Below are 23,961 nucleotides of genomic sequence, written 5' to 3'. Positions count from 1 at the left end.
CTAATGAGATCTAACCATATAAAGGTGATTAATAGCATAAAAGAGAGATCTAACCACACACAAGATAGATAAATCTAACTCTAAGAAGAAAGAGGAGGAAGGGGCATATGCCAAGTTCACCAAAAGAAGGTAAAAACATATTGAAATGAAATGAAGTGATCTAACACAAAAAAAGAAAGATTTGACAGAGTTGGGTTCACCAAAACAAAGTAAACACCTAATGGGAAAAAAAAGTGATCTAACACCATAAAATAACAAGTTGACATATTCGAGTTTACCAAAAAAATTATTGGTAAAATGGAAGCACTTTAAAATAGGACTATAGACTTCCACTTTACAAGGACACTAAGCCATTCAATTACAATGTGAAAGGGAAAGAGGGGAATTTCAAAATATGATTCTATGTCTAACCCAAATTAGATTAGCTAGGACCCAAAAGAGGAAGAGTGCTAATAATAAATTTGGATTATAGAGGGAATAAAGTATAATGAAATGTGATCTTTGGCCTTTTTATAGGATAGCGTGAATGTGAAATTGAACTAATTTCTTAGGAAGTGTAAATCTACATGATATATGAATACAATCAGCCCAATTAAGATGCAAATCTATGATAAGGATATGAAAGGAAATAAAATATGAAAGACTCACCTTGAAATGCATAGAGGAAGATGTATTTAAGCTCAAGAAATTTCATATCAAAATATTTTCTAAAATTTCGATCGTAGATATTGGAATAAAATAATAAAAAGGAATAAAACCTAGAAATCTCCCAAGACTCTAAGACTGAAGGACTAGGTCAGCTTTGGAAGACATATTTCCACCAGGTTGACGTAGTCTGTGACTCTGAAACTAATGACTCCAAAAATCTTGTGAACTTTAGGTTCTAGATCTATAATCCTTTTCACTCCCATCCTAAAAATCAACATAGAAAAGAATGGTTTGGGGTTGGGGTTTGATGAGGTCTTGCCTCTTGTCAAGCCCTACATTAAGGAATTAACCATAAATGAGAAATGTAAATGTAAATGACTATAAAGAATAAGATAAATGTTAGGATTCATCTTGCCCATGTGTACATAATGTAGTTGTATTATGGATTTTTAATTAGGAATGTAGGGCATCTGCACTCTTTGCAATGAATCTACAATAATTCCATCATAGTGTCATGGATATAAATATGCATAAATGAAGAAGAATTTGAATTCTTTAATGCATATCTCCTCCCTTGATGGCCAACAATATACTATATCTTGAAGAGCAAATGCTCACAAAGGATTCTTCAATGCTAGATAGAAATCGCCTTGCTTGAATTCTTAAAAAAGGGCTTGAATGCTTAAATACCTTGAATGCAAAAAGAATAAATCTTTACTAGAGATAAATATCTTGAGTTAGATGCTTATTATTAAGATGATATGTGAAAATGAAACCTCTAAGTCTCCTTATATATGAGTTTTTAGGTGGAAAAATAATACAAGTCAACTGGATAATGGTCATTAACTAATTAAACCCCTAAGGACTTTCAAGCCTTGAGCTCCAGAACTAATAGGGACTAGATCTACCTAGGAGGACTAGGTCAACCTAGGTTGACCTAGTCTATACTAGGTTGACCTAAGTCAACTTGGTCTAGGAGGAAAGGTCTTGGGTGCCACAGAAAGCTAAGACAGATACCGAAAAGATAGGGTGGAAAGATAGAAGAGAGAAAAGAAAAAGAGGAACAGGAGAAAACATATCCATACTCCAAAGAGGAATCATGAAGATGAGGGAGATAAGAGGTCTTAAAAGGAAAGTGCATCCATTTAAAGATGGTACAAATAATAGTCGTACAAGATCTCACAAGATCCAATAATCCCTAGCTAGTCCAGATTTGTAACAACACAATAATCTAGTAGAAACTCAAAGAAAGATCATTAATTATGCTCACAAGCCACCAAGAAATCTCTTAAGCCCATGCTTATCTACTAACTATGATCTTAATTCACAAATCTATATTCCTTCCTAAATCTTTCTACTCCCATGCTCTATACCCCTCTAAACACTTCCCAAATCCTCCTTATATACTTGCACATCCATAAGTCATCTTGTTGTAAATAGAATCATCTAGAAACAAATTAAACATCAAATTCCTTATTCGGCTTATAAAAATTATTAAATGGACATAGAAGAAAGAACTAAGACCCTAAATAGATCCCCACATCTTATGATTGATCCACATTAAAATCACACACAACACATATTAAATGCATAGGTTGATCAATCAAATCTCTAAAGAACATCATTTTATAAGCCAAACCACTGAGGGTCAGAAAAAACCATCGATCAAGCCAAGCATCACCAAGTATACCAAGCAAGCACATTCACTGAGCTTCTACAAGCATCACTAAGCACAAGTACCACTAAGAATATCATCAATCAAGCACCTTAAGAATCATCAAGTTCCTTTAGTCACCAAGATCCTCGTATAAAACTACACCCAAAAACTCCCTAGTAGTGACTGAGCATTACCATCTTTCAATCGAGTCCACCCACTCCAAGGTCAAAAGTACTCTAGCACGTAGGATTTCCAACTACCCTAGGATTCTTCTACATCATAAATTCACAAAGGATCCTTTAATACTTTGAAGAAAACTTGCTTGAACACCTTGCCCATATTTATTGATGTCTTGTGAATGCTTGATGTGAAAATGAAGACTCTAATGCTTCTTTTATACTAGTTTTTAAGCCAAGAAAAATGAGGTAGATGAACATGGGAGTAAAATAAAATAATTGGAAACTTTAAGACACTTTGGGCCCCTCTCCCCAAAATCATTAAGGAAGAGGAGGTCGACCTATTTTTAAATAAATCAACCAAGTTGACCTTTTCCTAGAGAAGGGGGCAAAAAGGGTCCCTAGAGGTCTCAAAGGCAATGCAAATAGAATCAGGAAAAGTGGAAAGAGATAGGAGAAAAAGCATAGTGAGCATATATCCATCCATGGTCCAAGAGGTTGTTATGGGACAAGTTCTAAAAGGTCTTAAAAGATGGGTTTTTCCATTTCAATATGGTATAATATGAACAAGTATTATTTTCCTTTCTCACTTCCTCATCAGTTACCATTTGTAAATTGGTTGACACCTTGTTTGTGTGTTAACATTAATGACAACATTCTCTATAACCTATCTCATCAGTAAGATCCACCCAATCTCATAACATGAGTCTTTTGGACAATTATGTCAACATACAGTTCATCTTTATATTGCATGTTCTTTATGCCTTAGCTTTCCTAAAGAGATTAGCACTACTAATATGAGAAAGACAAGAAAACATGTGCCTTATGTCTTAACTTGAAGGCATTGTCCCTACACATTTGTATAATTACAATGATGCAACCTCAAAAGAATATGATAATACTTGACACAAATTACATTACATGGAGGAGAAATTAAAATAATAATATAATCTAAATTATGTCAAGATGGTCGTATTCTATATAACTGAGTAAAAATCAACAACCATACAGACTTTGATACTAAGAAAACTAAAATATCTTATAGTAGATGGTAATACATATTCTTAAGCTAAATAACACACAAAATAAATGTTCTCCATCCATAGTAAAACTCCAACCCTTGATAAAAATAAATAAATAATAAATAATGAAAATAGTATGCATACCTTGTGATTATGAAAACAATCTTTGAGACCTATCTTAAGGATAGAAAGTTTCTATTAGAAATAGAGAATACTGAGGGGGAGTGGGGGATCACTTTTAGCCAACTATATATTTTAATACATATCCATATGAATGGAAACATGATTAAACTAAAAATTAATTACACTACACCAAGAAACTCATAACACTATGATTCATTTTTAAGGAAACTTTGGGCAAGGGAAAAACTTGGTGGGGATGGTACCCACAACAATGCACTAATGTGAAAGTTCTATATTAGGATATTTGACCCTATTAGGAGTCATTACATACATTTAGTACATGATTCCTTCTTAGAGGACTAGACCTTATTAGAGGTATCAACCCTATTATGATTTGTAATACAATAGAGCTTACAGCTCATACAAATAAATAGATCTATACAACAAGTATTAGATACAATACAAAAATGACTATAATGATATATGTTATATCTAATTAGTCCTTATATATTTCTTATTTGATTATGCCCATGCAAAAAACTGATTGTATATAACCATCAAAACATCATCATAGTACCAGACATAAAGCTTACAAATAATGTGCATTACAATTCTATACTTTATATTATCAAAATGCCCTTATTTTGTACCCTTTTGATTATAGTTGTCTAGTTGACCTAATGATGAAATGTGTAAACAATTATCCAAAACTTATTACCAAAACTTTTAACTATTGGTTAACATCTAGGACATCATCCCTACATTCTAAGTAATTGATTTGATAGGGGAATTCAATTCCTTAGGCCAAAATGCTTAATCTCTACCTCATACCTAGTACTCTATGATATAGACATGTCTTTGTATTTTCAGTCTAAAACATATGCCAACTAACATGAAAATCCCAAAAAAAATTACATTATATATATACTACATTCTATCATAATACAAAAATTGTGTCCAATAACAATAATCCAATGAAGCTCACTGACTAAAACAATACCTTGTTAGTAGCATTTATGAATTATACTTAGACAATTTTCACATCCAACCAAAACCAAAACTATACTTAAGTTTGTGTAACCTTACCTTATGACATTATTTCCATAAATGACAACATCCATGCCATCATATCTGATAGCTACTTGCCAATAGTTTCTCCTCCAAATTATATGCTTGTATTTTAGTGACATAATCTCCAAATTGCTTATAGTGATATTATAGATTAGAAATTATGAATGATTAAACATTTGCAAATTAATGATGATATAAATAAATTAATTATAGTTGAATTCATATGAAGAGAAAAGAACATGGTCATTGTATTTAGTAAAAAGAACTTTTTACATAACATGAAAATAGATTCAAGACAAGAATTTAAATACAAAAGCCACAACAAACAAAATTATAATAAAGTTTTAATAGCTACAACAATAGTCAACTCTATCTTTGTTCTACCTTAGTTGTAAGAAAAATCAACTCTATTTTGCCTTGGTTGTAGGAACAATCATCTCTATTTTTCCTTGGTTGCAAGAATAGCCAAATTTGTTTTGCCTTGGTTATAGGGATAATAAAAAATAGAGTTCAAATAGTTGTAGAAATATTAATACATATCTACAAAATCCACAAGACAAATACCATATCTACGAGATGACAATAAATTCCTATAATATTACAAGAAACATTAGAAAAAAACTTTTTAAAGATGAAATAGATGCTATAGGAAATAATGAAATGAGGGTAATGGATCAGCCAAGACTACTAAAGGATATATCTTTAAGTATCCAAAACTAAAGGTGACAAGAAAAGATTAAATTCATTGATTCTACATCAAAATAAAATTAAAATGATGCATTATTTACAATTAACACAAAGATAACAAAAACAATGATAATGAGTAAAACATATATAATGTCAAAGCATATGTTGAATACATCAACATATTTAGACATAAATCATCAAGCTATACATTGTTAAGCATGAATGTTGATGTTATTCCTATGGGGGAGTATCTTAGCATTGTTCAAGATTTGATATATATGTTGTGTGTTGCATTCATTATAGAGTTTATCATTGATGTCAACATATTGATTATCTAATAAAGACTGGCAATGCATTAGACAAAGTTTGTATTTGTGAGGGTCGAGGAATGAAGTTGAGCTTATGCGTAGTTGAGGATATGTTCTCCAAAGTATCTTGATGATACAAGTAAGAGCATGTATAGAAAGACAAAGATGATACAAATTTATTAAAGATTTAGTGAAGGTAGTGTTTAGGAAAAGTTTATGTTTAGAAATTACTTTTGTTTTGATTGTATCTCATAACAGAGATAAAATATGGTCATGTAGACTTGGATAGAGGTAGAAGATATGATAAATATTTTTTGGTCAAATGAGGACATCCTAATGAGCATCAAATTAACTCTTATGAAGAATGTGATCCAACAGTTGTTTTTAAATGTGAAAAGTGTAAATATTCAATGTAACATGTAAATGTAATAACTTAAGTTGGTCTTGTATTATTATTATAAATTGGGAAAGCCTCAAGAAAACTAAATAATTTGTTTTAGGACTTGGTAAAAATGAAGGATGATTTCCTTGGTTGTAATTATCCAGTGCGGATATCTGTGTAATGTGAGTATGAAAACTTTGTTAGCATGAATATTGATGGTATTCCTTTGGGGAGTATCCTAATCATTGGATAGGTTATACGATTGACATGTTGCACTCATGATTGTGTTTACCATTGGTATCAACATAGTATTGCTTCTGTGAAGACTAGAAGAGTAACAAACAAAGAACAAGGTCATACAGACTATATTTTGATGATTAGGTTAAGATTATTTAAGGATGTATTCTACACTATATCCTAATGACTTGGATATTTTCGCATATAGAAAGATGAAGACATGTAGAAGATATTCTTGATTTACATAAGATAGTAAGAAAATAGAGTACCTAATAAGTAGTTTCTAATAATTACATTGTATCTCTTAACTGGGATATAATCAAGATTAACAAAATTAGAATATTATAGTAGATATCTTGATGATGATATAAATAGGTGAACAAGGTCAGAAGTCATGTGTGTGAGAAGTTGTAAAGACTATGAGTTGACAATGATTTGTAATTGTGAAAAGTTGTAAAGTTTTTGTAATATCTTAATGAGGTCCTATTATAATTAATTGGGAAAGCCTCAAGGCCAGCTCAAGGAATTATTTTGAGGAATTGGTGTAAAGGAACATTACTTTCCTTGTTGTAATGTATGTATTCAAGTGTGAAATGTGAAGTGTTTGGTAAATGTGAGTAAGTGATCCAAGGGATTATTTAGATGCAAAGATGGTGATCTACTATCTAGATCATAAGAGAATTGGTCCGGTCAAAAGGATAGAGGAGTTCAAGTTATACATTTCTATTATTCTAGAAGGAATAATATAGAGACCAGTTGGACTATGATTTTGATGGTCTTGCCCCTGAAGCTGTTTGGACAGTGGGTCCTTCTGCCTTCTACAACTCCTAATAGGGTTAGAATCTCCTAACAAGGATTCAAAGTCTCTTAACAAGGACTAGTCTGTATTGAATGTAACTCATTGACTCCTAATATATTCCATCCTCTTACAAGGAAGTTCTATATTAGTACATTATTTTATGGGTATCATCCCCACTGGGGTTTTCCCTCTAATCAAGGGTTTCCTGGTGTAGTTGCACCTAGGGGTAAAGGTGAAACCCTAATGCATTTTTTTTATTTTCAAATGGTCTAACCAACCATTGAGTAAATAAGGACTAGAATAAAATCTCAATGTGAGTTTAGGAGTTTTGAATAGGTAGGATTTGGAATGTGAGTCAAGTTTTGTCAATTAGGTCCTGATAGGCAAGAGTTGCTTAGAAATTGATCAATAAGGAAAAATATGGAAAAGGCTAGAAATGGGATAGATGTGTTAAAAAGTGTCCCTTAGCTATTTTAAGTTCATTTTCTAAGATTTAGAAATAAACTAGTCAAGTTTAGAGGCTCCACTTGCAAAATTGCAAAAGTTGTCAAAAAGTTCCTCATTGACAACTTTGCAATTTTTGCAAAATTACATAGCAACTTTTTACACAGTTTTGGTCAAAAGGAAACAAGGGTAGTTATGGGTCAAACCAAAGGGTAAAGGGTAATGTGGTTAGGGGAGTCTATAAGAAGACCTTCCAACTCTTTGTCAGCGATTGGAGACACCATTGTATGAACAACATATGCAAGAAGAATAGTTTTGATTGATAGAAAATGGGATTTTGAAGGGTTGAGTAAGATTTTAGATTGATTGGCTTACTTTTTCTGATGGAATAGTGTCTTTGTATCATGTGTTGAATCTATGCATATTTTTTTGGTTTAGAGCATTCATTTTACAAGGTTTAGAAAATTAATTAGTTTGTGTGTTCTTGTTGTCCAATTTTGTGTTACCAGCACTAAAATGGCTATGGCTTGAACTTCCTTGGTCAAAACACCATGGATTTTTGACATTAATCAATAAACCTTGTAAATAATGTAAATAGTTTTTTTGGGGTCTATGGAAGTGAAATAGCTATTTTACAAGCAAGCCCTAGGCAAGCAAGGAAGGCTTAGTAAGGTGAAGTGAAGGCTTGTAATGGAGATATGAAGAGAAAAAAGGATTGGCACATGCCAATATTGATTAGTAAATGAAGGAGTAATGCACTAGGATTCCATAACTCAGAGGAGGAGGTTGGGTGTGTAGTTTGGAACAATTTTTGTGAAAGATTCATTATCATTGCCTTTGAAATCCTCAAAATGAGGGTTTTTTGAAGTCATACTGTATGGTCATCCCAGGGGCCTAAGAGCTAAAAAATCTTCAAGTTTAGGTCATAGGGAGTCAAATTTCTGAAGACATCAAGTGGCCTTATTAAGATTTTTTGGATTTATTTCTTGTTCTTTGTTTTTAGGAGGGCTAATAGGGGCTCCTAGGGCTACAAGGCTAAATAGGGTAATTTGGAGTTGTGGGTGTGTAAAACCAAAAAGAATGATATAGAATGTGTCATGAACCACATAAGGGTGGTTCAAACTTTTTTTTTTCCCTTTAGGTTTATTTGGTGAAGTTTTGGCACCCTAGGCCAAATAGTGCATACTTGGTGAACCAAAGGTAGAGGATGGAAAGTTAAATTGTTGGGTGAGTTTCTTAGTGAAAGGGGATTTGGAAGGAGTGCTCTAGGTTGGAGTTTGGGATAGTAACCCTTAAGTGGTCTAGGAGTTTTATGCACCCTAAAATGGTCACCCAAACTATGGGCCCCCATTATTCAATTTATCAATTTATCAATTTCCTAAATCAATGGTTTGTAATATTTTATTAAATCAATTCAAATCAATTTCCTTAATCAAATTTGATTATTTCATTTCTAAGGTTGATCATTTTATCCTAAGTCTTATTTAACTAAAATAAAATCTCCCTTTTAATTAAATAAAATAAGTCCCCATTTAATTAAAAGAAAACCTCTTTTTTAATTAAATAATTCATCCACATTTAATTAATTAAGAGAAAAACCTCTCTTTTGATTTAATTAAATATTTCCTATTTAATTAAAAAATCTTGCTCCATTTTAATTAAATAAATCCCCACTTAAAGAGAAAATAAAATAATTAAAAATTCCTCTACACTTGAATGCACATATTTCTAAGTGGGATTCCATTTCATTCTTTTCTACTTTCTCATTGGTGGATCTTTATTTCACATGGATCATTCTTTCTCCACCCTTGATTAAATATTTTTTCCTCTTAATCTTGATCATCCAATCTTCTTTATAAGGGAGAGTCTTCTCCTCATTTTACATACACACACTTTAGGCTATTGTTATGCTGCAGGTTTGGAGAGTGATTTTTGAAGGAGTTTGAATACTAAAGCTTTTTGTGGAGAACTTATATCTTCTTGTCTTCTTCTTTCATACATCCATGGTTTCCATCATCATGATCCATCCTTGCATTTTCATATTAGTTTAGATCTTGCTTTTATAGATTAAATCTTACATTGATAGATTAGATCTTGCATTGATAGATTCGATCTTGCATTGTTTTTCATTGTTATCATATAGATTAGTTTTCATTTATGTTTGCATTCATATTTTGATCCTTGAATCTCTTGTTTTATGGTGTACTTTCATGGGCACAAAATTGGTCAAATTGAGGGCCTCCATTACACACCCTTACACTCCATGAATAGGGATTGGGTGAACTATGTTAAACCTTGGTGCCTTGTCTTTATTTCTGTGTGTTCTATTATTTTCTGTTATTGGTTATATTTGCATGTAGTTTTTATTTCTATCTATAGTTTATCCTAACAAGTGGTATCAGAGCGAGGTTGTCTTTCAATTATCCTTTGCAGGAAAGTCTCACGGTTAAGTGGGAGTCTCATGGTTGAGTGGGAGCAATGGCAGATGAGGGTAAGCTAAGGGTTGATAGGCTTAATGGGCAAAACTTCCAGTTATGGAAGATGCAAATGGAAGACTATCTATATCAAAAGGATTTATGGAAGTCGTTAGACGGCAAAGCCAAGAATCAGGGAACTATGTCAGAGGTTGAATGGGATCTTTTGGACAGAAAGGCACTCGGAAGCATTCGGTTATGCTTGGCACCATCAGTGGCATTTAATATTACAAAAGAAAAGACGACAGAAGATTTGATGAAAACCCTAGCGACACTATATGAAAAGCCCTTCGCTTCAAACAAGGTATTTCTCATGAAGCATTTATTTAATATGAAAATGGCAGAAGGTGGATCTATTGCAGATCATTTAAATGAGTTTAGTACTATTACTAGTCAGTTATCTTCTATGGGTATCAATTTTGATGAAGAAATTAGGGCTCTCTTGATTTTGTGTTCTTTGCCTGAAATCTGGAATGGCTTGGTAATGGCGGTGAGTAATTTTTCTCCTAGATCTTGTACCCTAAAATATGATGATGTATCAGTGTTGTTTTGAGTGAGGAAACTCGTAGGAAATCCTCAGGTGGATCTACATCAAGAAGTGCTTTGAATGCACAAAGCAGCGGCAGAACAACTGAGAGAGGAAGTAACTCTGGAAATCATGGAAAATCAAGAGGAAAGTCAAAGGGGAAGAGGTCTCAATTGAGAGGACCAAATGATTGCTGGTACTGTGGGAAACCAAGTCATAAAAAGAAAGATTACTGGAATCGCAAGAAAAATGAAGGAGATAAATCAGATGGAGACAAGGAGGCAAATGTGGTAAGTAACAAATCTGATGAGGATGCTTTGCTTCTGTCTTTAGAAAGTGTCGATGATTCATGGGTTTTAGATTCTGGAGCTTCATTTCATGCTACACCTCATAGAGGTTATTTCATTGATTATGTCCAAGGGGATTTTGGGCTTGTTTATTTGGGGGATAATGAACCTTGTCAGATTGTTGGAAAGGGAAAAATTAAGATTAAGTTGCAGAATGGGAATCATTGGCTACTACATGAGGTAAGACATGTTTCAAGGCTGAGTAGGAATTTAATTTCAGTGGGGCAACTCGGTGATGAGGGTTGTGTAGTTACTTTTAATGATAAAAATTAGAAGGTTTCAAAAGGTTCCCTTGTAGTAGCAAAAGTTGTGAAAGTAGGCACCTTATATCTTTGTATAGGTCATATTGTTCCTTCTACTTTGATTGTTTCAGAGAAAAATGAATGTTCAAGAACAATTGTTGTAGGTGAGCAGGGAGAAGAAATAGTTGTTGTAGATTCTGATACAGTGTTGTGGCACAATAGACTTGGGCACATGAGTGAGAAAGGTATGAAAGTACTTCATTCAAAGAAAGTTTTACCAGGTCTGAAATGTGTGAATATGGATTTTTGTGAAAGTCGTGTGTATGGAAAACAAAAGAGAGTGAGTTTTGTAAAGACTAGGAAGGAAAACAAAAAGGAGAAATTAGAGCTTGTGCATACAGATGTATGGGGACTAGCTCAGGTATCTTCCCTTGATGGCTCTCATTATTATGTTACATTTATTGATGACACAACTAGAAAAGTATGGGTTTATTTCCTTAGACAGAAATTTGATGTATTTCAAACTTTTAAGAAATGGAAATGCTTGGTTGAAAATGAGACTGGTAAGAAATTAAAATGTCTCAAATCTGATAATGGTGGTGAGTATTGTAGTCATGAATTTGAAGATTATTGCTCCACTAATGGTATTCATAGATAAAAAACTGTTCCAAGGACTCCACAAGAAAATGGAGTGGCTGAATGCATGAACAGGACTATAATGGAGCACGCAAGGAGCATGAGATTGCATGCTAGGTTTCCCTTACACATGTGGGTGGAGGCTATCAATACTACAGTATATTTGATTAATAGAGGTCCCTCTACTCCTTTGGGCTGTGGTATTCCAAAGGAGGCATGGACTGGGAAGAAGGTGAGTTATTTTTTTCTCAAGATCTTTGGTTGTGAAGCTTTTGCTCATATAGACTCTGAAAATAGAACCAAGCTAGAAGCTAAGTCAAAGAAATGTGTCTTTGTTGGATATGGCATTAATGAATTTGGTTATAGGCTTTGGGATTTTGAAAATCATAAAATTATAAGAAGTTGAGATGTCATATTCAATGAGAAAGTGTTGTACAAAGATCTGTTGCAGCAACATGAGAAGAAAGAAGATGATTATGTAGTGCTGGCTAATACTCCAAAAGCTGATGTTCCAGCCATTCGTCATGATGTGTAACAACTGCAACAACAAATACCACACACACCAATGAATGTTAGAAGGTCAATGAGGCAAATTAGACCTCCACAAAGGTTTTCTCCCTCTTTGTATTCTATTTTATTTACTGATGCTAGTGAACCTGAAAGTTATGATGAAGCTGTGCAAGTGGATACTAAGATTCAGTGAGAGTCTGCAATGAAAGAAGAAATGGACTCTTTGCTGAAAAAATAAGACATGGGATTTTTCCAAGTTGCCTGCAGGTAAAAGGGCTTTACAGAATAAGTGGGTTTACAGGTTGAAAGAAGAGGAAGGAGGTAAGAAAAGATTTAAGGCCAGGTTAGTTGTAAAAGGATTTGCACAAAAAAAGAGAATTGATTCTGATGAGATATTTTCTCCTGTTGTTAAAATGACTTCCATTCGTACTGTTTTAAGTCTTGTGGCTACTGAAGATTTGCATTTAGAGCAGCTGGATGTTAAAACGGCCTTTCTTCATGGTGATTTGGATGAAGAAATATATATGGCTCAGCCACAGGGTTTTGAGCTCAAAGGTAAGGAGAACTTAGTGTGCAAATTGAAGAAAAGTTTATATGGCTTGAAGCAAGCACCTCAGCAATGGTATTTGAAATTTAATAGTTTTATGAATGAGCATGGATATAACAGGTGTCATTCAGATTACTGTGTTTATTTTAAGAGGTTGGATGATGATAGCTACATTATTTTATGTTTATATGTTGATGATATGCTTGTAGCTGGGTCTAACATGGATCATATTAAGGGGCTAAAATGCCAGTTAGCACATGCATTTGCTATGAAGGATTTGGGGGCAGCAAAAAAAATCCTTGGTATGAAGATTTGCAGAGATAGGAAGAACATAACATTGACGCTATCTCAAGTTGATTATGTTGAGAAGGTGTTGCAACGTTTCTCTATGGAGAATGCTAAAGCTGTCAGCACACCTTTACCTGGTCATTTGAAATTGACTAAGGAGATGTGTCCCAAGACACATGAAGAGGAGGATAAGATGCCCAAGGTACTCTATGCTTCAACTGTAGGAAGCTTGATGTATGCTATGGTATGCACTAGGCCAGATATATGAATCATCCAAGATTTGAGCATTGGAATGTTGTCAAGTGGATTCTCATATATTTGAGAGGGACATCCAATAAGTGTTTACACTTTGGGGGCTCTACTACTGATTTACAGGGCTATGTTGATTCTGATTTGGCAGGGGATATTGATACCATGCAGAGTACTACAGGTTATGTCTTTACTATTGGTGGGGCAGCCGTGAGCTGGGTTTCTAGGTTACAGAAGATTAATGCTTTATCCACTACAGAGGCAGAGTATGTTGCTGCTACAGAGGCAGCCAAGGAGATGATATGGCTTTAGTTCTTCTTGGAAGAATTGGGGCATCCTCAGAAGGATAATTATTTGTTCATAGATAGTCAGAGTGCCATTCATCTTGCAAAGAATTCAGCTCTGCATTCTAAGACCAAACACATACAGTTGCGGTACCATTTCATTCGATCAATTTTGGAGGATGGACAGTTAAAGCTAGAGAAGATACATACACGTGATAATCCAACAGATATGTTGACAAAGGTTGTAACAAGGGAGAAGTTGAACTCCTCTTCAGCTTCGGTTGGTCTTTTAGACTGAACATGAATAAAAGAATAGCAGCGTCCAAGGTGGTTTGATCCAGTGGGACCCCCATGCGATAGTGGTATTACTACAGGATCTGTCTCTAAGTGGGAGATTGTTGTTTAGTGTGGAGCCTAATCAGTCCCCAAGTGGGAGATTGTTAGATTATGGTGACTGATCAGGAAAGTACTGTACATACTTCATAAATAGTGGGGTTCAGGGCATCGCCCTGAAAAAAAAATTTGGGTCATGGCTAACATGGTAGCTGATATATTATGGCTGACATGTTATAACCCTAAAGTAGTTTAATACTTGTATAAAAGGGTTTAGGGTTCGGTATTTTTTTTCATTATGATGTGATGCGAAATTGGTTCTTGTGGCAGTATTGAGTTGTAAGGGATTATGGATTGTAATCAGGTTGTAATCACTGGATTGTAATAAGATCGGACTTTTTGTTTGGTGGATGTAGCCCAGGGATTGGGTGAACCACGTTAAACCTTGGTGCCTTGTGTTCATTTTTGTGTGTTCTATTATTTTTTGTTATTGGTTATATTTGCATGTAGTTTTTATTTCTGTCCGTAGTTTATCCTAACAAGAAGTGTCCTCACATTTTAGGAAAATAGGAGTTGCCTTGGAAGAGAAAGAAAGCTCTGAAGTGAAGAAGTTCCCCATCAAAGTGGTATCAGAGCCATAAGATTGTGGCTTGTGGTGGTATGTTGTATTCCACTGATTCAAGTGGATACTCAAGGATGGTTATGAATGTAGAGTTGGCAAAGGAGGTAGATGAGAAAAGGAAGCTCATAGAAGAGAAGACCAGGTTTCTTGACACAGCCCTAGAGGAGGTGAAAGATAAGATAAAGGAGATGGAATATGCAACCCAAGCTAAGGAAGATGAAGACTTCAATAGGGTAAAGAGAAGCTGAGTTTGGAGGATGAAGTACCTGAACCATTCATCAAAGCTCTCAAGGCTTTTGGAGGAAAGAATCTTGAAAATGTGTCAGTATTCCATGGCAAGATGGATGTAGAGGTGGTCCTAGAATGGATTGAAAATATTGAAACTTACTTTAAGTGTGAGAGAACAACAGAGACCCAAAAGGTGAGATTTGCAAAATCAAGATTGAAAGATAAGCATTGACATGGTGGAAGTTTATGCAAGAGGAAAGAGAAAGTGAAGGGAAGAAACCTATAGCTAAGTGGAAGGCTATGGTGGTAGAGATGAAAGAAACCTATTTGCTAAAAGACTATCAAATTTAGATTCATAAGAAGAGATAGAATCTTAAGCAAAAGGATCTTGATGTGGCTACCTATACTAAGGAGTTTCAGAAGTTAGCTCTAAGGTCAAGGGTACAAGAGGAAAAAAGCATCAAGGTGGCTAGGCATCTAAATGGCCTTAAGTGGTTTATTCAGGATGAGTTGAGCTTGTTTGGTCTCACCACATTTTAGAGTTGTTTTCAAATGGCTAAGAAAGAGGAAGATAAGTTGAGGAAGAAAGGGGACTCAAGTTCCAAAAATAGAGGTAGAAGTAAAGACTTCAAAGGTGTCTTAAGAGGAGGCTCTAGTGGGAGGACTAATGGACAAAGAATCTATAGGGATTCCAAATTGAATGAGTAGGCCAATGAGACAAGTCAAAGGGGAGGCTTAAGTAGAGGCAGAGGATCCAACAATGGAGGCAGAGGCAGATATGGGAACAACATCAAAGGATCACACTTCAGTAATATGAAATGTTATAATTGTAGCAAGTTGGGGCATCCTACCTATAGATGTCTAGAGAAGGAATCCTCATCCTATGGAGAGACAAAAAACACATACATCCAAGAGGAAAATAATCATAAGGTAGGTGAAGTGGACCTTAACATAGAGAAGGGAGAAAATCCCATGTTAAGGAGAGTCTTCGTTAAGGAACCAATGAAGGATGAACCCAAATAGAGAAGAGCACTATTTAGGACTACTTGCACGATACTAGATAAGGTGTTCAAAGTAATCATAGACTTAGTGTCTATAGAAAATGTACTATCAGAGGAAGTAGTACAAAAACTTGGACTAACAAAGATACCACATGTTTGTCCTTATTATAAAGGACAAAACATCCCAGTGAATGAACAAGTTTGGGTAGACATCACCATTGGTAAGTATTAGGACAATATCTTATGTGATGTGCTTCCCATGGATGCTTGCCACCTACTATTAGGAAAGCCTTAGCAATATGATAGGGAAGCAATGCATCATGGCAAGGAACACAAGTATTTTTTCAAGAAGGATGGGGTCACCTATAGGATACAATTTGTTGGGACTCAAAATTGCGGCCTTGATTTTGAGTACCATTGAAAAAATAAGCCCTTTAAGTGCCTTTTAATGCATGTGTACCCAGTTGTACTTGTGGGGCCTAAGAGGTGTTTAATGTTTCTAATATCTTGCATTTAGTATATCCACTAATCCCATGAAGATAAATTATCATTCCAATCCATTCTATGAAGTTTCGCTTGGAGCAAGGTCCAAATCTGCATTTTTGCCTAAGTGTCAAACAATGATAGGAGGTTGTGTTTGCAATTGAATATTTGACACCCATTAATGTTTCAAGACTCACCACTTTGGGAGTGTGTAGTGTCCATACCAGAGAACCTATGTTTCATATTTTGAGTCTTTTTTAATCTATTTGACTAGGTTTTGAATCCCTCAAATTTGGTCATTTATTGTTGTCATGCTGATGTGAATTGTTGAGAATTCTAGGAGGCCCTGTTTGACTTGTTATAACTTTGACGCAGTTGACCAAAATGAGAAAATTCATTGTGCATGCATTCTAGAGGTCAAATACTTGATATGTTTCAATTTTGAGCTTATGAAAAATTTGCTTGATCAGTTTTCAAACGTGATTCCAAATGTAATTTATGATGTTTTATTGGTGTCAATAATTGCAGATTGGTCAATACCCATGTTCGTGATGTCATATCTCTGAATCTGTGATAGGTGAGATTGAATGGATTGCACTGTTGTGTTCTAATTTAGAAATACTTTAAGTGTACCAATTTTCAAATCTTGACAAATCCATCTGCACACTTTCCCAAGTCAATTCCCTTTGCAAAAAAAAATCATTTTTCTAACATTGCTTCCAGTTTGAAAATCTGAGTAGCCCACTTTGACCATTCACCAAATGATTCTTGTTACTTGTCATGAACCCTAATCATACATTTATACTCTCCTCATGATAGTGAACCAATGCCCCAATTTTCATTTTTCCAAGTGTCCATTTACCTAATTTTCGAAGCCAAAACAGAACGTGTTTTATGATTTTTTGACATATTTTCTTGTAGGGAATTCTGAGAGGGAAACTTTGATAGTCAATATCTTTTGACTGAGAATTTTTCATGAGACAAGATTCGACAGGGTACAAGATTGTTGAACAGAGAATTAGTATTTTTGATTTCGAAGCTCGGCCAAGTGTTCTGGTTAGTTTTTAAACCCAGTCAAAGGACCTCCTGGCACAAAGTTGACAAGTTGTAAAAAGAGTTAAAATGATTTTTAATTGAATGCTTCATTGGGCTAAATTTATTTTAGTCAATAAAGAAAATTCATTGGATCAATCTGACATTTCAGTTGTTTGAGAACGAAAAAAAATTTAGCCGAGCCCACTTTGGGGCTTGACTGTTTTCATCATATTAATGCAAATGCGTGTGGACTGAAGATTCTCAAAGGGTCTTTAAGCAAGCGTAAGATATAAATGGGAACTTAAGGATTACCAAATCCTCCATTGATTACAAGCTAAGAATTAGGAGTTTCACATAAAGACTAAAGACATCACATGTACGATGGTAGTGAAACATGAAGGATTTGTAGGGCACCTGTGAGGTTTTAATATAACTATACCAACATGTACTCATGAAATCTCAAGGGTTCCAAGAAGTCTCAAATGCATAGGAATCCATTTGTCAACTAGAAATAAATTTTTCAACTACTTCATATCATATGAGTATAAGTGTTCATTTGCAAGAAGTGGGGCATGAATCATTGGCATCCAAATCTGCAAGAAGGATGATGCTTTTCTATTATCTATTGATGCATGTGGGAAGACCTTGTGTTCTATGATTTAGTAATGTGGAGGAGCAATTTTCTATGACTAATAGGGGCATTGAGACCTTTACATTGTTCTCCTTTCCCCGGTTCCATGCCTTTTCAACATGAATGCACAAGTTAAAGGGTTTTTCCCTTTGAAACACCACTACCAAGGACACCCAAGAGTTTTAAAAGGAACAAAACATTTTAGAAGCCGCAGATAAAGCTGGCCGAAATGGAAAAGCCTCTTCATTTTTCTTCAATTCAAGGATTCTGCTAAGGGCCACCAGTTTTAAGTGACTTCCCCAGTCTTAGTCACCCGAGCATAAAGAAAAAGGGCTCGATGAATAGTTGAAAGAGAACATCTTAATAATCACAAGAGTCAACCATCAAGAAAGTAGAACAATAAAAATGACATTTTAAAATAGAGAAGTTGATGACAAACAGTTGTCTAGTAGAGGAAAAACCTTCAGCCCAAGTATGAAGGAGATAAAGTACATACAAAGTCTTGAAATAGACAAGGATCCAGCAATAATTATCTTAAATAAGCCTCCAGGTTTACCTATTCATGGTGGTACTAGTATGCAAAAAAAATTTGGATGTGTTGGTGGCAACGGCTTTGAAATATGACTATACAAAACTCCCTCCATTGGTGCATAGACTAGACAAAGAATGCAATGAAGTTTTGGTGATGGGCCAGACTTGTGAAAGTGTAACACTACTACATGCTTTCATTTGAGAGGAGACTTCCATGAAATCCTTGTCTGATATCTTTCTGGTCATCTAGTTTGATTGATTGATTGATTCTACTATATAGAATCATGGTTACTCTGGAAGAAACATAAAGCAAAGATATTGGGCATTAGTTATTGTCATCCCAAAGCAAAAATAAGGTCGAATAGTTGCTCCCTTGAAAAAGGTTAGAATGGATTCACAAAGTTAGTAAGAGAAGGAGACCATGCCCAACAAACCAGCTTAGAACAAAGGGAAGACAATGAAAAACAATATTTCCCACATTGCCCATGTAGGGATATTTTGTAGTGTTTAAATATAAAAACACACCAAAGCTAAGATGTCTTCAAGACAAAGTGCATTTGGAAGCTTGACCATGTACATGAGTCCTAGCTGGCTAGAGAATAAGATAGAATAAATTTTGAACCAAAGTGTTGATGTCATCAGATGATGTGGAGCTCAGAGTGAATCACCAACCAACATGTGGCAACAAACGAGCTCAAGATGGATGCGTCAAATTTTGCCACATGGCAAGATCTAATAGCTAGCACATTATTGCTTTGTGGAGATGCTTAGAAGATAAGCAAAGCAAGGAAGCACCTGGTTGCCATGTGGCAGTGGACCCCAAGTCAGCAATGACATGGCAAGTGCAGTCCTCAACTAATCACAAAGTGCCACATGGCAGTAAGGTGGCAAGTGCCAGATGGTATGGTGACAGGGTGCTAACTGGATAGTTTACGAGCCAATGAGAAATTGCCATGTTGAAACATGACATGTGGGACCAATCAAAGGGTGCCATGTGGTGCTTGATGTCAGATGAATGTGCAGTAGGAGGGCCAATCAAAATGTGAAATGTGTTGCAAAGAGTCAAATAGGTTTGACCTAGAGTGAAAAAGTGAAAAAATCCAAAATGAGAGAAATTCAAATTTTAATTGTTTTATCCAAAAATCACGTACAAAAGTTTTTATTTTAAAATGGATATAACCTAAAGTTTTGACTTTAAGAAATATGTAAAATTTTGCATAAAATTTTTGAAAGGCGAAGTGCAGGCGTGAGGCTAAAACAAAGATATAATTTTCAAAATGACTTTCTGGGAGTTTTTGATAAGCAAGTATAGGCATATTATATATTGTCAAAATTGGGAGAAGATGAACTTTTTGATTCTAGAGTTTTTTTCAGGTTATATGAGGTTTTCTCCTAGATTCCCATTTTGCAACCACATTGAAGTATCGAAGTTCAAATGTGATTTCTAGCAAGGTAATGAGCTGAATGTGGGTAAAACATGGTAAAGATTCATTTAGGGTCGAGTTTGATCACCTTCAAATCAGTTAAATCTAGATTTTATCAACATTCCATGATGCATTTTAGATATTTTGGTTGCATAAGGGTTTTCATCATTCAGCAAAGATATTTCCAAGTTTATTATAGAGTAATGATGAAAACTAAATCAGATCAAATGGGTAGAAAGATGAAAGAGGTTTTACAACTGAAAAGGATGGAATTTCAAGTGGACACATGTCATCTTTAGATCAAATTTGGGAATTCATTCTTTGTTTATATCTTCTACTTTTTCATCCATTGTAAGGGTTGGTTCCAGTTTTGGAGAAAAATTACTCGCTGTTGTGATACCACGTGTGTTCCAATCTTGAGTTTTCTCATATTTGTGAAACCAGAGTTCCAGTCTTGATATGTTTTCATCACTGTGATACAACATTCTTCAGCATATTCTCTCTTGTATAAATAATAGTAGTGAAGATAATATAGAAAGTTTTCATCTATTAGGTGTTTCTATGTTTTAATTTCATGCATCTAAGTGTATAGTTTCAAAGAAATGAATACAAATGAGCAAGAATTTCTTTAGTTTCATTCTGATTCTCATCTCCTATCTCTATAATCTATATTCTTATGTGGTCTAGGGACAAAGAATTGAGACCCATTTGCATCCCCTTAAGGTTGTATGTCTGATGTATTTTATTATTAGAACAAAGGGTTAAGTAAATGCTCAATGTGTTCGACAAGGTTGTTGGTTATCTGAGAAGGATATTTCATAAGAATAAGGTCTTTATGAGCATCAATGTGTGATTCACAAGGTGATAAGATAGATTTGGTATCTGAGTATATGGAATACATCATTGATATCATAGATGTATGTATTTAATTTTTGGAATTGCCCAATGGATAAGGCACTAATCAACTACAAGATCATTTATTCTTACTGCTACATATTTGGATTTTTTTGCTAAAATCAACATCATTAATCAAATATCTTTCCCTTTAATGTTGAATGAACTAAAAAGGATGCCCTCACTTAGATTAGCAATTTCTTATGTCATGTTATTAGTTATTCCATGTATGAGATATGTGCATAAGTGTTAGAATATTAAGGGTTTATATCTACTTTGTTTAGATTCAGTGTATGCTTTGATAGCTAGTACCATATAAAGAATCTATAGGTCCACCCGCCTAGGTTTTACAAAGCCCAAAGTAGAAGAAGGGTCAAGAACTATAGTTGGTCTAGTGTCTAAAATGGTATGTTGAAGATGGTAAGTAGTTGCCCCTAGATGTATCTTATTCTCATCAGGGTAATTTGAAATTGTGTTGTTTCAAAACATCAACACAGTCCTTAGTGGAGCACGAAAAGGTAGAGAAGGCTACTACCAAGACATTTTTGATGAGTGGGAAAGAATTCCTCAAGGACTTGAATGAAGGTGAAGGAGTAGGGTATGCCATCATGGTGAAACCCAAGGAGGAGGAACCATCTTCACCAACAACTATACCTGCAAAGGTACAAAACTTATTAGATTAGTTCAAAGATATCATTTGTGATGGAGCACCACCACTATTACCTCTGAAGAGAACCATAAGTCATCAAATTGACTTCATACTAGGAGCATAACTACCAAACAAAGTTGCAAATAAGATGACTCAAGAGCAGAATAAGGAGACTACAAGGCAAGTCTAAGAGTTTCTTGATCAGTCATTGATTAGGAAAAGCATCAATCCATGTGGCATACCAGTTTTCCTAGCACCTAAAAGGGAGATAAGTGGAGAAGTGCATTGATTCTAGAGAAATTAATATAATCACAATTAAGTACAGATTTCCTATTCCTAGGATAGAGGATTTAAAGGACTGTCTAGGTGGAGCTAGGTACTTTTCCAAAATTGATCTCAAAAGTGGATATTATCAAATTAGGATGAAAGAGGGTGATGAGTGGAAGTCTATTTTTAAGATTACCAAAGATCCCTATGAGTGGTTGATAATGCCATTTGGTCTTACCAATGCACCAAGTACCTTCATGAGAGTCATGAATGAGGTTTTGAAAGATTACAAAGGAGTATTTGTTGTTGTGTACCTAGATGACATCCTCATCTTCAGCAAGACAAAGGAGAAGCATATAAAACACCTAGAAATAGTGTTGACGAAGCTTCAAGAGGAAAATTTGATATTAAACCTAGAGAAGAGTGAGTTCATGAAGGAGGAGCTAGCATATTTGGGGTTTGTAGTATCCTAGGGGAATCTAAAGATGGACAAGGACTATTGGAAACATAAGAGGAGTAACTGAGACAAGAGGGGTGAATTAGTTACCACTAAAATAAACCCCAGATCCCTTAGATGTTAGCATAAAACATAAAATCTACAAAAAATTACTATAGCTCGGTAAACACATAGGCACTCAAGCAATACTGATAATATGTTGTAACTCGGTAACCACTAAAATAACATCTATAACTCAACAAATTTTTAACATGAAAATCTTAGGATATTCTCTATCATTAACCTTAATTAACTTGGTTTCATACACATGAAAGAAATAGCATGAACACAAGTGACACCAAGATTTAATGTGAAAACTCAATTTGAGAAAATCCACCAATTGTAACTAGTTACTGATTTTCACCCTTTTGAAGTGAGCCTTGTTATGAGCCAACCCTTTTAAAGGCTACAAAATACACTGCTAGGTGTGACCTTATTAGAGGATTTAATCACCTTGTTAGGAGTGCCCTTGTTAGAGGTCCTTGGACACTTCAATCTAGAAATGCCACTTTGTTAGAGGATTTACAAATAACTATTAAGCCAACTCTATTAAGAGATTTGGATCACTGCTACAATGGGTAGAGAGTAATAATGAGATGACCTGATTTTTGATGCACTATATTGCTAATTTTAGATCTTAATTCTAGCTCAAATACTTGATCCCTTCTAATTGAATGTATCTTTGTAGTTCTTCAAGGATATTATGCTTATCCTTCTAATTCACTTCCTCCAAGCATCTTTTATTCTTCCATATACTCACACTCTCATTCAATCCTCAACTTCATCTTATATTTATACCTTATGCATTGTCAAGTTGTCTTGAATACAACTTAGAATAATTAATATTCGTCTCCTCAGTCGACTAGAACTAACAAACAAATCCATTAAACTCAATATGCCAAAACAAAAAAATCCTTCGTTAGTCGACCCTGCCCGGTAGGCACTAACTCAAAAATGATTTTTCTATGTTAACCAAGTGAACTTTATTAGCATTGCATCTTCAAAAACTTCCTTTGGTAATTGAGTGAGCTCGGTTAACACTAGTTCCATCTAACTTTCCTTTGTTACTTGAGTGAGCTTGGTTAGTACTTAACTTCTGCGAACGTCTCTTTGATGCCCGACTGAACTTGGTAGACACTGAATTCTAAACTTGGCAAACATTGGAGTGCTTAGTAGACACAATAAAAAAAATTCATTGCTTGAGTGAGCTCATCATACACTGACTAGTAAAGATATGACATTTTGTGCAACATCAAAGACAATATACAATTAACCAATTATTTTCAACAATCTCCCTCTTTGGCATTGATGACAACACTACATGTCATATTATAATGAAATTTTAGTGAAAAATAATAGTAAGAATAATATCCTTAGTTTTATTTTGATACTCATCCATGAGAACTCCTTCTTTCAGTGTGAAATCCCTCTGCCTTTAGTTTCTCCCTCTGTCAGCAAACTCTATCTTTAACATTTTCTTCTAACAACAAACTTTGTCCTTTTGATATCAGACCAAGTTCTACCTCAAAATTTCTCTAATGTATGACTACAACAGTAAACTCTTCCTCTTTAGAAACTTTCTGTGATATGATAGCCAACTCTCCCTCTTTGACATCTTATCCCAAAGATAGTATTTAGTGAATATCAATATACCTCATATACAGATTCATATGCAATCTTCCCTTTCAATACTACATCAACTTGACTAAT

This window comes from Cupressus sempervirens, chromosome 3 (genome assembly GCF_028749045.1).
Source record: "Cupressus sempervirens isolate cs-2001-9-10 chromosome 3, ASM2874904v1, whole genome shotgun sequence".
NCBI classification, from domain to species: Eukaryota; Viridiplantae; Streptophyta; class Pinopsida; order Cupressales; family Cupressaceae; genus Cupressus; species Cupressus sempervirens.
Note: the sequence above shows the minus strand (reverse complement) of the source record.